This window comes from Dermacentor albipictus, unplaced genomic scaffold (genome assembly GCF_038994185.2).
Source record: "Dermacentor albipictus isolate Rhodes 1998 colony unplaced genomic scaffold, USDA_Dalb.pri_finalv2 scaffold_71, whole genome shotgun sequence".
Taxonomy (NCBI): domain Eukaryota; kingdom Metazoa; phylum Arthropoda; class Arachnida; order Ixodida; family Ixodidae; genus Dermacentor; species Dermacentor albipictus.
In genome coordinates this window covers 414,864-427,910 of record NW_027225625.1, presented here as the reverse complement: position 1 = coordinate 427,910, position 13,047 = coordinate 414,864, and the positions used below count along the sequence as shown (strand labels likewise).

General features: G+C 44.2%; 1 non-coding gene across 1 annotated transcript; it reads left to right on the top strand.

The window, feature by feature from the left end:
* Positions 1-2,287: 2,287 nt before the first annotated feature.
* TRNAS-UGA (transfer RNA serine (anticodon UGA)) lies at positions 2,288-2,360 on the top strand. The gene has a single exon. It is a non-coding gene; the product is annotated as a tRNA-Ser (tRNA).
* Positions 2,361-13,047: the final 10,687 nt, after the last annotated feature.

The window sequence follows — 13,047 nt, the reverse complement described above, 5'->3', positions numbered from 1 at the left end:
GCCGTAATAGATAAAATAGTATGAGGTAGTGTGATCCCGTGTGTAAGGAGGACGTCTTGCATAGGAGCCGCGATGTAGTGACCGTCGGGCACTGGTGGGGATGACACGAAGTCAACGTAAGTCAGTGCCGAAGGTGGCAAGCGAACGAAGTCGACGGAACTGAGGCGAGGAAGGTGTTCTTCAGCGGCATCCAGAACAGGCAGGTCGAGGCGGAGAGTACTGGCGGAGCAATCGATGAGAGCAGAATGTGCGGAGAGGAAGTCGAGGCCGAGGATGATGTCGTGGGGACAGTGAGCGATGACTGTGAATAGCACGATAGTGGAGCGATCGGCGAAGGAGACGCGGGCGGCACACATACCAATAACGGGGGCTGTTCCGCCATCGGCGACACGGACAACAGGCGTCGTGGCGGGCGTGATTATTTTCCTCAGCCGGTTACGAAGATCCGCGCTCATTACCGACAAATGCGCCCCAGTGTCTATGAGAGCTGATACAGGAACACCGTCGACTTGCACGTCAAGAAGGTTCAGATGGGTGGGCAACGTCAGGAGAGGATTTGGCGGCGTAGGGAGCAATGCAGCGTCACCTCGAGGCGCTGCATCGTCTAGTTTTCCGCTGGGAGCGGCGTGGAACGACGGGGCTGGGGAGAGCGACATTGTCGTCGTTGGGGCGAAGGCGAACGAGAATAGGGGCGGTTCGGCGCAGGAGAATCGGTGGCGGCATTATCTGGGTGGGCAGCATAGGGACGAGAAAGGCCACCTGGGGGGCGAGAGTAGGCAGTATATGTATACTGGTTCAGGGAACTCCAGCGACTGCGGCAGTGCCGAGAAATGTGTCCAATGCGATGGCAGTGAAAACAAATTGGCTTGTCGTCTGCAGTGCGCCATTCAGAGGGGTTGCGGAAACGTGGTGGGTAAGAAGGTGCGGGACGGGGTGGAATCGAAGATGCCGGGTGGGGATCAGGGTGATGGGCCGAGCAGATGGTGTGAATACCCATGTTGGCGAACTCCTGGCGGACAACTGCCTGGATCAGGGAAACAGTGACTGCAGGTGCATTGGAGGGGCTGGAGTCGAACGCCGCCGGATAGGCGGCCTCGATCTCACGGCGGACAATCCTGGTAACATCGCCAGTGTTGTTGGGACGAGGAGCGTCGGCACAGGAAGATGTCGCTGGGGTGTTGGGCAGACGGGCAAACTGTTGGTCGATACGTCGGCTTTTAGCGAATTCCAGGCGGCGGCACTCTTTTATAACTGCATCCACCGTCGCGACGTTGTTAAACACGAGCAAGTTGAAGGCGTCATCGGCAATGCCTTTGAGGATGTGGGAGACCTTGTCGGACTCAGTCATGTGTGCGTCAACTTTGCGGCATAGAGCCAAGACGTCCTGAATGTACGTGACGTAGGGCTCCGTTGACGTCTGCACACGACCGGAAAGCGCCTTCTGCGCGGCAAGTTGGTGACCGTAGGGGTTGCCGAACAAGTCTCGAAGCTTTTGCTTAAGCGAATCCCAACTGGTCAGCTCATCTTCGTGCGTCCGATACCAAACCCGAGGGGTGCCACCGAGGTAAAAGACGACGTTGGCGAGCATGATAGTTGGGTCCCACCGGTTATTGCGGCTGACGTGTTCGTAAAGACTGATCCAGTCCTCGACGTCTTCCCCATCTTTTGCCGAGAATACGCCAGGATCACGGGGAGCGGAGAGGGTGATGTAGGTCGTCGAATTGGCAGCAGGTGTCGGAGCCGGTGGAGTCGGGTTGGCGTCGCCGGGAGCCATGAAGGTAGGCTCGACGGACCGTCCACTGCGAAGCTCCGTGACGAGGTACAGGGAACGTCCACCTCCACCAAATATGTTACGTAGGAAGACACCGACGAAAAGCTATTTACAAGTATATTTACAAGGCAATACGCCGCAGTTGACCAAGAGGCAACAGCCCGCGCTAGCTTCCAATCGTCGTCTTTGTCTTCTTCCTGCGCGGCTCTTCGTCAGTGGGAATACGACCCCGTAGCAATATTACTAATAAAATCGGGACCCTCGGTTGTTAACCCCCTTTCTTCTCATATATCACATAACGAGGGTCTCGAATCCGGCTACATTGAGGCCTTCAGGTAGCATATGTGGGTTTATTGACCAGTTGCCTTCACCCAAAAAGATCACGTTCTCGTGACGCCTGCGGCAAAAAGGACGTCCCACGTCCGCCGCCACGGTCTGTGTGTGGTGGTGCTGGCTAACACCCCCAGGGTTCTACTAGGACACATAAATACCCAAGAAAGTGGGTGGGAAAACAGCGCCGCGGTAGTTCAATTGGTAGATCATCGCACGTGAAATGCGAAGGCTGTGGGTTCGGTTCCCACCTGCGGCAAGTTGTTTTTTTCATGTGCTTTAATTTCCATTAATTCTTCGTTTCTTTATTTCATTTATTAAAAGCAAGTAATTTCCCCTATGTTGTCCTTGGTGTCAATGTTTGTTGGCTTCTTATATTACTAATAAAATATTTATATTACTAATAAATACTGCTACCTGTACGATATCATCCACTATCCATAAATATTGTATAAAGTTTTTCGTTTCTTCTTTGTCTGCAGAAAGAGTTCGTCTTTTGTCCTGCACACCGAAGTCACAACACTCTATGTCCCAGAAGACAGAGGATGACCTGTTATAGTTCGTTCCTTGCAAAAAACGCTCGCGTTTTTAAGCCCTTGATTTTCTGTCAGCACTGAGCTTTCGTTGGCAGTAATTTCGTCCCAATTAGCCGAATTATCTTGAGGCATCTCACTGGCAGTACCGATGCCTTTAAATGTAGATTTTTCCGATTAAGATTCTTTGCTTTGCAAGTCTGTTTGAAGGAAAGGGCGCACTTATACATTTCTATTCTGGATGCGAGTGAGATGAAGCAGTAAGTTTCAGTTACAATGTTATGTCAATAAGCTATGTAGAAAGCGTTGTCAAGGATTCGACGAAAATTCATTTATTTGCGCAACATGATTTGTGAAGTTAGGGTAACCGACAAAGTAAGTGATTATCATCACGTTAGCGACGAGATGAATTTTCATCAAACCTTTACCTCCTGCACAACTAAACACAAGATGCAGCCAATATTTGCCACTTCGTTTCACTCACATCTAGAATGGCCACCTGTGAGTGTCACGTTTTCTTCAACCACACTTGCAAAGCCAGGAGCCTTATCCTGAAAAATCTGCATTTGAAGACATCAGTAGCGTCAGCATGGGGCTTCAAAATAATTCAGCAGGCTGAAAAGAAATTACTGACTGCACAAGTATACCAACGGAAAACGAAGGGCATCAAAGATGATCCCTTCGTCGCAATGTGCCAACGACAGGGTCATTGTTCACGATTTTCGGCATGCACAACTTCATGGCAACTTGATGCCGTTACTAAGGAAGCTCTAGTGCCCCCCCCCCCCCCAGACAGTGGCAAGAAAAAAAACTTGATATCGTCAGACAAATGCGCCCACTCAAAGCATAGAAGTTATGCTTAGCATGTCTTCCTACAACTACACTGAATTTAAACCTGCTGTTTTGGGCAAGGGAACAAACATTAACAGTGGTGCCTTGCCTGACTTACTGAGAATCATTGGCACCGTGAATGGTGCCATGAGTGCGCTTCCTTCCAAAGATGAGGCCCCCACCTGGACTTTAGTGCACCGTACAAATTGCACAAGCATATCCCACAAGCTTGTTTGCCTTAGCGTGAGTAAAAAAAACCCAAATGGGGCTCCAAAAATCATCGAACCAATTAATGAAAACCCAACACAACAAACCTAGCTGAGAAAAGTAGCCTCACGTGGGTTTCTCCTACAGTTCTTTCTCGCATTTGCATAAGCTTGCTTTGCCGTGTAGGCACGTAAATAATAGAGAGGAATGCATCACTACCTATGAAAAAAGCATACAAAAAAGAGTACGTAGAGCACAGAGGTATTGATGGATAGTAAATACCACTATCGTGCAGTAGCACTACGTTGGCAAAACAGGACAGTGTATATATGACTGGATTTGCAACCATGTTAACTTGATGCTCAGGCCATTTGGCGGTCACTTCATAGTGCCCAGCTCACTTGTATTATTTAGTTGAAAATTGTGCAACTGTGGCAATGTGTTAGGACCACAGGACTGGCGAAATTAGTGAGTCTTTCCGTATATGTGTGACAGGAAATCTGCGAGTTGGCTTCTTATCCAGAGGACTATCAAGATAGCAAGATTGCTTATTATCATTGTAAAAAAGGTGTCATAGTAGCCATGCCAGGTGTCGTATTCGCACTGTGCGAGCAACATGCATTGCCGATTTATCTGCTCTCTTTTTTGCCTCTCCCTTCATATTTCTGTGCAAGCAGTAAAATTAGACGGTTGTTAGACTGCGTTATGTCCTGTCACGTCCCTACGTTTCTTATGAATTGTGCGTTAAATTAGGCCTTTTCTTTGTGAAAGAGTGCTACTTTAAGGCATAAACAAGCTCCATGGCAGTTTTCCTTTAAGGAGTGTAAGCATCCTCTGAAAATATCTACATGAAAAACACTGCAAAAAAGCACTTAAAAAAAAGAACACGACAGTATTTCTCATCAAGACCAATCCTTGTGTCTTCTTAAATATTTATCAAAACTAAAACTCAAAACTAATCGGGAGGTGCAAGGTGTCCATATCATATTAGTTTATCAAAGCAAAGTGGTGCCTGGATGTTGTGGGACCAACTCGTACGTGGAGATCAGCACTGATCATAAGCACAGCAGTCTGCTTACACTTTTTCTGCAGGCCCAGCCACACCTACATTAAAACAAGTGAGCTTAGTGTCACACGAGTATAATATAAAAAGTGACACTGTGAACAAAGCACTACTTATTAGGTATAAATAGGAATGAGATGCTGACATTCGCCCATAGAAAGCTTTAAGTAACGAGACCTGCAAGATAAGAAAAATGCAATGTATAGGTCATCTGTGCAAAAACGTTAATCGAGGGTACCTTCATTTTTCTACTCCCTCCTCCTCCTCGTGCATACATGGCAGTAAGGTTAAGTAAACTGGAACAGATTGCCACTTAGCGTAAGCAAAGGTGGTTACTTCGTGGGCCAATTATGCTACCGTAGCACGACATGCATCCCTACAGTCGTTTAAATGTGTTTTGTAATGTTAGCTATCCTGTACGACCTACAGTGTCAAAGCAGCCGTAACCCTAGCAGCATTACCCAGTAGGGATAACCAATAAGTGTCCACAGCAGCACAACTCAGCATACCTTTCAGGAGGTTTTCGTTACACTTTTACAACTCTCCTCCTATGTCTTCAATCCGTTTTTTTTTTGTCAAGAGAATACAAGCTTGGAGCATCTGCACAAGCTGAATGCACCAGGGCACCATAAAATACAATAGCTTCCTACCCAATTCCATGTTCAGTATAACACTGGCAAGTTCAGTATCATGTGTAGAACAAACCAAATTGTTCTGGAATCAAGTAATCCTCCACTACCTGTGAAAAAAAGCATGCAAAAAAGAGCACGTAGAACACAGTGTTGATGGATAATAAATACCACTGTCTGCAGTAGCACTAGGTCGGCAAAACAGGCCAATGAATCAATGACTGGATTTGCAACCATGTTAACTTCATGCTCAGGCCATTTGGCGGTCAGTTGATAGTGCAAAGTTCACTTGCATTGTTTTGTTTGAAAACTGTGCAACTTTGGCAATGTATAATAACCATAAGGCTGGTGAGATTTGTGTGCCTTGCCTTATATGAGTGACAGGGAATCTGCTAGTTGGCTCCCCCTCTAGAGGATTATCAGATAGCAAGAGTGCTCATTTATCCTTGTAAAACACGTGTCATGGTAGCCATGCCATGTGTCCTTTTTGCAGTTGTGTGAGCAACAAGCATTGTCGATTTATCTGTTCTCGCCCATTCGGGTCTCGTTTTATTGCTGTGCAAGCAGCCAAATTGGACGGTTGTTAGACTTTGTTATGTCCTGTCACATTCTTATCTTTCTTGTGAATTGTGCGTTAAACAAGGCTTTTTCCTTTGTGAAGGGGTGCTACTTTAACGCATAAACAAGCTTCATGGCAGTCTGCATTTAAGGAGTGTAAGTATACTATGAAAACATGTCCATGAGGAACACTGCAAGAAGAGCACTTTAAAAAAGAACACGAGTGTATTTATCACCAAGGCCTCTTCTTCTTAACATATTTCTCAAAACTCAAAACTTTTACTGAGGTGCAAGGTGTCCATATCATATTACCATGTCAATGAAGCAAACCACAGGGGTCGTGGATGTTGTGGGACCAACTCAGACTTGGAGATCAGCACTGATCAGCAAGACAGCAGTCTGATTACATTTTTTCTGCAGGCCCAGCCACACCTGTAATTAAATAAGTGGCTTAGAGTAACAAGAGTATAATATAGAAAGGGACACAGTGAAGAAAGCAACTCTAAATTAGTTGAAAATAGGAATAAAATGCTGATATTTCCCTTTAGAAAGCTTTGAGCAACAAAGCCTGCAAGATAATAAAGATGCAATGTGTGAGCCATCTGTGCAAAACATTATTCGAAGGTCCGTTTTTTTTTGCTTCCGTCCTCCTCGTGCAGATAGGCAGTCAGGTTAAGTAAATTGGACGAGACTGCCACGTAGTGTGAGCAAAGGTGGTTACTTCTTGGGACAACTATGATATCACAGCATGACATACCTCCTTATAGTCGTTTTAATGTGTTTTGTAATGCTAGCCATCCTGTAGGCCCTACAATGTCAAAGCAGCCATAACCCTAACAGCGCTATCCAGTAGGGATAACCAATAAATGTCCACAGCAGAACAACTATGCATACCTATCAGGCGGCTTTCGTTACACTTTTACAACTCTCCTATGGCGTCAGCCCGATTTTTGTCAAGACATACAAGCTTGAGGCATCTGCACTGCATAATCTGAATGCACCAGGGCACCACACAAAACACCAAAACATCTTCCTACCCAATCCCAGATTTAATATAAGACTGGCAAGTTCAGTATCATGCATAGAATAAATCAAATTGCTCTGGAATGAAGTAGTACTCTCTTTCATGCATGCAAATATCAACAACACTACTACTGAAATATGGGCATTTTGTGGACAAGTACACCAATCGCAAGAACTGAAGTTTGGTGAAGTTGTTAACAGCTCATTTTCATGTTGTTTATAGTGCACACACACCAAAAAATAAGCAACAAACAGAGAATGATAAAGCGCCGTCCTCTTTAGCACACTGCATATCCCTCATTGAATTTTGCATGCTGCACATTTCATGATCTGTCTGTCCCTTATCTCTTTATTAGGTGTGAACGGTGAATAGTGTCACGTGGTGGTGACGTTAAGAACACAGTAGCAATACTGTGAAAGACCAAACTAACTTTTATTGGGCGAACCTGTGCCCACAAAACAGGCTACACCTATAGCACAACGATAGCGGCGAACACGGTCGGCGATCGTCGAAAATCTGATCAGCGGGTCAAGCGCGTCGGCTTTTATAGATCAGTCGTGGAATGTTCCAGATTAACCGATGGGACCCGCGTGCCTTCCACAAAGTTCTGCACTACTCGCGCCGCGCATACATGCAATCAGATTACACAAGTTGCGGTGAAAGACAGTGGAGGGAACCATCGATAACATTCCAGAAACTTCTTTTACATGCAGGTGCGTCCTGCGCTGCACGATAAAATTCGTTAGGCGGCCAAACGTGGTTGCTCGATAAAGATAAGTACACGTGTCAATAGCATGGAAGGGAACGCTGAGAGCATAGAATGCTACAATGGCTACAAAGAGCAAGAATGATGCCCTCCGATGCGGCACACTTTTAAGCGATCTAATTTTTAACTAACGACCTAAGCCTGTCATTGTGCTGAGAAAAAGCTTACTCAAAATGGCTGTGCATGAGAGTAGTTTGCTTTTAGAGAAAATATAGTTACGGTATATTCTTTTTTTTTCGGCAAACGGGTGGTTCTGCAGTATCGTGAAAAAGTGGCATCATTGAAAACTAGCTTAACTTTGGATTAATAATTAAACATACATTCAGCTACAGAGATCAGGCTTGATATAAATGTGCCACAGCCAACACCGTAAATCAATCTTTCCATACCTGTTGAGGTATAAAGAATCGCCAACACATTGTGAATACACTGCAAATGCTTTGAAGAAGTTGGTGCTTTTCTGTTGCAATCATCTAACAGAGCTTCAGCAAGGTATGACATAGTTTACTGCAGGACATTTCAAATAGCTGCCCTTTATGGCTTCTTAGTGACTTCGCAAATGAGGAGCAAGTGCAGTGACAAGTCTTAGCACCTCGGACACTACTGTTGATTACATGGCAACACAAACCGCTGACATGCAAAATAATTTTCGGACTGCATTGTCTCATGCCATATCATTCCAGAAAATATTTAAGGGGACACTGAAGAGAAAAATATATATCTGTGCTGCATTATTAAATGACTCTTCCGCAACACCACAAGAAGACTGCAGTTATCGAAAGAAGAGGCTTAGATAGCCGGAAATGAGACAAGAATGAAATAAAGGTGTTGAACCACAATATTGTTGCCGCACTTGGTTGCTGTCTACAAAGGCCTAATTAGTTCGTTTTTGGCAAATATTGACTATATAGCCTTCTGAAAGAGCAAAATACAGTACTTTAGCCATTTTTGAGCAAATGTGCTGAGCCGCTGCTGCCAAACTCAGTAAAATACTCTGGGATGCATAATGTCCTCATGACGTACCGGTAGTGATGGTATGCTGCAAATTGTGGTAGAAAATGAAACTTTGGCCTTCACATATTGTTCTAGAAATAACCTCCCATCAGAAAACAAGCAGAAAATGAAAGAATACTTGATGCATCTGAATTGATTTAGTGTTTTCCTTTAGTGTTCCTTAAGGCCAACTCCGTAAGCTTATTCAGTGAGATACATGCCCCAACTCATATTGCACACATTCAAACCACTTATCTTCAGCCTTGCTTAAAGTGCCTTCGTATACCAAGCAACCTGAAACTCAATAACAGGAGTCACTGTAAAGAGAGAAATGAATGGGATTCCTCTAATGTGAAGCAACTGCACAGGCTAAAGAGAAACGTGGCTTCATGGCCTAAATAGAAAATTAAACATAAAATTAGGCTTTGGGTGGGATGATATGGTGCTACCTTAACCCTTTAAGGCGCCTTGTACACAATTGTGTACATTGTACTTCTGCTGTTTTTTTCGCGTTTAGGGCGCGCAATTTTCTATTAGGTTGGCTTTAGCACATTCCCAAACTTTAAACTGACAACCATGTGCATTTTGGGCACCATCTGTCGCATTTCGGTGAAGATGTTCATATCAAAACAACAAATGGCGGACGCCGGAGCAGCAAAGAGCGGTGAGTCAAGTTCTTATTTTTTTAGAGCCGCTTTTTCTTTATTGTAGCAAGCGAAAAAAATTAGACGCGCTTGTGCATCATATGAAGTACCGAGGAGTGATAATTTTATCCTTTCGGAGGAGATGACCGAACGCTAACGCTCGCACGCGCATGTGTAAACGATTGTGTACAAAGCGCCGTGGTCGCTGCAGAAATGAAGAACGCTGAGAGTTGCTTTGATTTTCTTTCCAGGTTTTTGGGCCATTCGTCGTTCTTTCTACAATGCAAGCAAGTATAAGAAAACCCAAAAGACAGCTGAAAGGCTTTTGGAGCTCATTGCTGATAAATGTTTCAGACGTTGGGGAAAGTGACGATGAAGAAGCCACGTGCGAAGCAACCGACGTCTGCGTTGCAGCTGCGTTCACCAACCTCACAGAAGAGGAAGATGCTGCTGCAGGGGAAACGCAAGCTGAAGAAGTGGACACAGAGTGTTTTTTTTTTCCTTTTGTGAACCTGGGTATCTGCAATTCTTGGCTGGACTACCACCGTGACAATCAAACGCTGCCTGGAGCTAAACTCCTATATTTGATGAATTTTCGCTTGCTTGCAAGCTGCCGAAGCATTATTTGAGTCGGTACTACCCGAGAAAAAGCGTGGAAGGCCTTCTCTTGCAGAGATCCAAGCACCACAACCAAAGATAGGGCAAAAAAGCAAGAATATCGCTTCCTTGCACCGACGCGCACTAGGACTCCTTTGACCATTGGTCCGAATCCCGCGACCAGAAGGTGCGAATTAGGTGCAAGCTCGAGAGGTGCACACGAGGCACCCGGATATTGTGCATGAAATGAGCCGTGCAACTGTGCCTGACGAAAGAGAGAAATTGCTTCCTCGCATTCCACAAGTGAATTTTGTGACCACGGAGGCGCTGTGTACACAATTGTGTACGATGTTGCAAATAATAAAGTTTCATGATAACTTTCAAGAATTCGATGGTTTTGTGTTTCTTAGGTCCCAAAAAGAATGTTTATATATAAAAAGATTTTTTTCTATGCATAATTGCAAGTGGCGCCTGAAAGGGTTAATGTCTTAACACATGTTCATTCAGTATGTACTTATCCTAAAAACCTGCAAATGACATACGCCTCCCTTTGCACTAATGATGTCTATCCCTGATGGAGTTGACGCTAAACCTTAGCTAGCCGCAACATTTTAACCGTCAAATTACAGTTTGTTATGACCTTTGTTTGCCGCTTTCAATAGTGTGTAGCTGTTGACATAGCAGCTATTGTTACCGTAGGACAGCACGGCTTGAGCGTAGCGTGCATAAAATACTTTTGTTCAGTGAGAAAATATATTTTGGTACTCTATCCGGGAGCAGCCTATTGGATGCTCCCGGAAATAGTACCAGAAAATGCGAATAATGCATATCTGCGTTATTCACAAGAATAGATCTAAAAAAGTTCAACAAAAATATAGCTAGGTTATTTCAGAACATCAATGAGCGTACAATAGCAGCGTTTAAAATATAATGACAACGATTAGGCTGGGAGAACGTACTTGAGGAAAATACTGCCATAGTTGTTCAAAGTAGTGTCGCTACTCGTGAAGTTGAGCTTCAGACTACATTTGAAGCCGTTGCAGTGTCTGTGGTACAGTTTAAAACAATTACAGTATGCTCCGTATATATCCAACCACACCTGACAGTAACACTCCATGACTTAGAAGACCTTTTAAAACAATTACCAGAGCCATATCTGTTAGTCGGCGATTTTAATGCTCACTCCAGTTTGTGGGGAAGCGAACAAACGGACACTAGAGGTCGTATTTTAGAAGATTTTATCCTCTGTAATAATATATGCCTACTCAACAGGGGCAAACACACATACTGCTCTCCAAGCTCAAGCAAATGGAGCTCCATAGATTTGTCTCTTACGTCGCCATCTGTTTTTAATGCTTTTAAATGGGATGTCTTGGACAACCCGTATGGTAGCGATTATTTACCTGTTCTTATCAACCTAACATCATCTCCGCAAGTCATTCCTACAAAACCACAACGTTGGAAGCTCCATTTGGCCGACTGGGCGCTGTTTCAAGAAAATACCAGCTTCGAAAAAATAGATCTACATAATTTAGGTATAGATGAACTTAATGAAATTATCACACACTACATTATTTCTGCCGCGCTCCTGGCCATACCTCAATCTTCCGGAGTGGTGAAACAAAACCACAAAACCTGGTATACAAAAGAATGTAGATTAGCAAAAAAGAAACAGAACAAAGCATGGGGAAACTTTCGAAGGTACCCCACGCAGAAAAATCTCATAGACTTTAAAAAGCCAAGAGCACAAGCCCGATATATCCGTCGTAGGACCGAAAAGACTTCGTGGCAAAATTACGTGACTTCCATAAATAACTCAACCACATCAAAAGAAATGTGGGAGAAGGTACGAAAGCTAGATGGTAAATACTCCCCTTTCACACTTCCCTTTCTAACAGCCCCTGGTAAACAGACAAACATCGAAGAACAGGCAGACATTTTAGGTGAATATTTTTCAGCAGTTACCAGCTCATCAAACTACACAGAATCATTTCTTACGTACAAAAACACAGCCGAGAAACAACGACTCCCTACAAGTGGATATACAAATGAACCATACAATAAATTATTCACAGTTCATGAAATCAACACAGTCTTGTCCGCTGGTAAACAGACTGCACCCGGCCCTGACAGAATACACTATCAAATGCTGTCCCACCTCTCTGAACCTGCCATAGAAGCACTCCTAAATTTTTTTAATAAGGTGTGGGTATCGGGTAAATTACCCGAAGCCTGGAAGAAGGCCATCATCGTTCCATTTTTAAAGCCCGAAAAACCACCAACCTCTCCCAGTAGTTACAGGCCCATAGCGCTCACCAGCTGCCTCGCAAAATCCTTTGAGAGTATCGTGAATATGAGATTAACCTTTGTGCTAGAAGTCCGTGAGATTCTCGATGTCCATCAGTGCGGTTTCAAAAAGGCATGCTCCACAACAGACCACCTGGTTCGTCTTGAAAATACTGTCCGTGAAGCCTTTATACACAAACAACAATGTCTCGCTGTCTTTTTCGATTTAGAGAAAGCTTATGACACAACCTGGAGGTACGGAATTCTTCACGATTTGGCTGAACTTGGTATTTGTGGCAGGATGCTGAACTGCCTAAAAGACTTCCTGTCAAACCGTTCATTCCATGTACGCCTCGGTTCAACCCTGTCGAGAATTTTCATTCAAGAAAATGGAGTGCCCCAAGGGAGTGTTTTAAGCAGGACCCTTTTTGTTGTAAAAATGAATTCGATCAGTAAAATAATCCCAAGGTCAATTATGGATTCAATCTATGTCGATGATCTTCAGATAGCTTGCACATCCTCAAACATAACAACATGCGAAAGACAACTGCAGTTAACAATAAATAAACTTTCAACGTGGGCTGACCGAAATGCTTTCCGGTTCTCCCCATAGAAAACAGTGGCCATCCTTTTTTCACTCAAACGTGGCCTACAGACAGATCCTAGACAATACCTGAACGAAGTGGAATTGCCGATAAAAAGTGAACACAAATTTCTGGCCATCACTTTCGACAGAAAACTGACCTTCTTGCCGCACATAAAAAACCTGAAGAAGAAAATGTCCCAATCATTAAACATGTTAAAGGTGCTTTCAC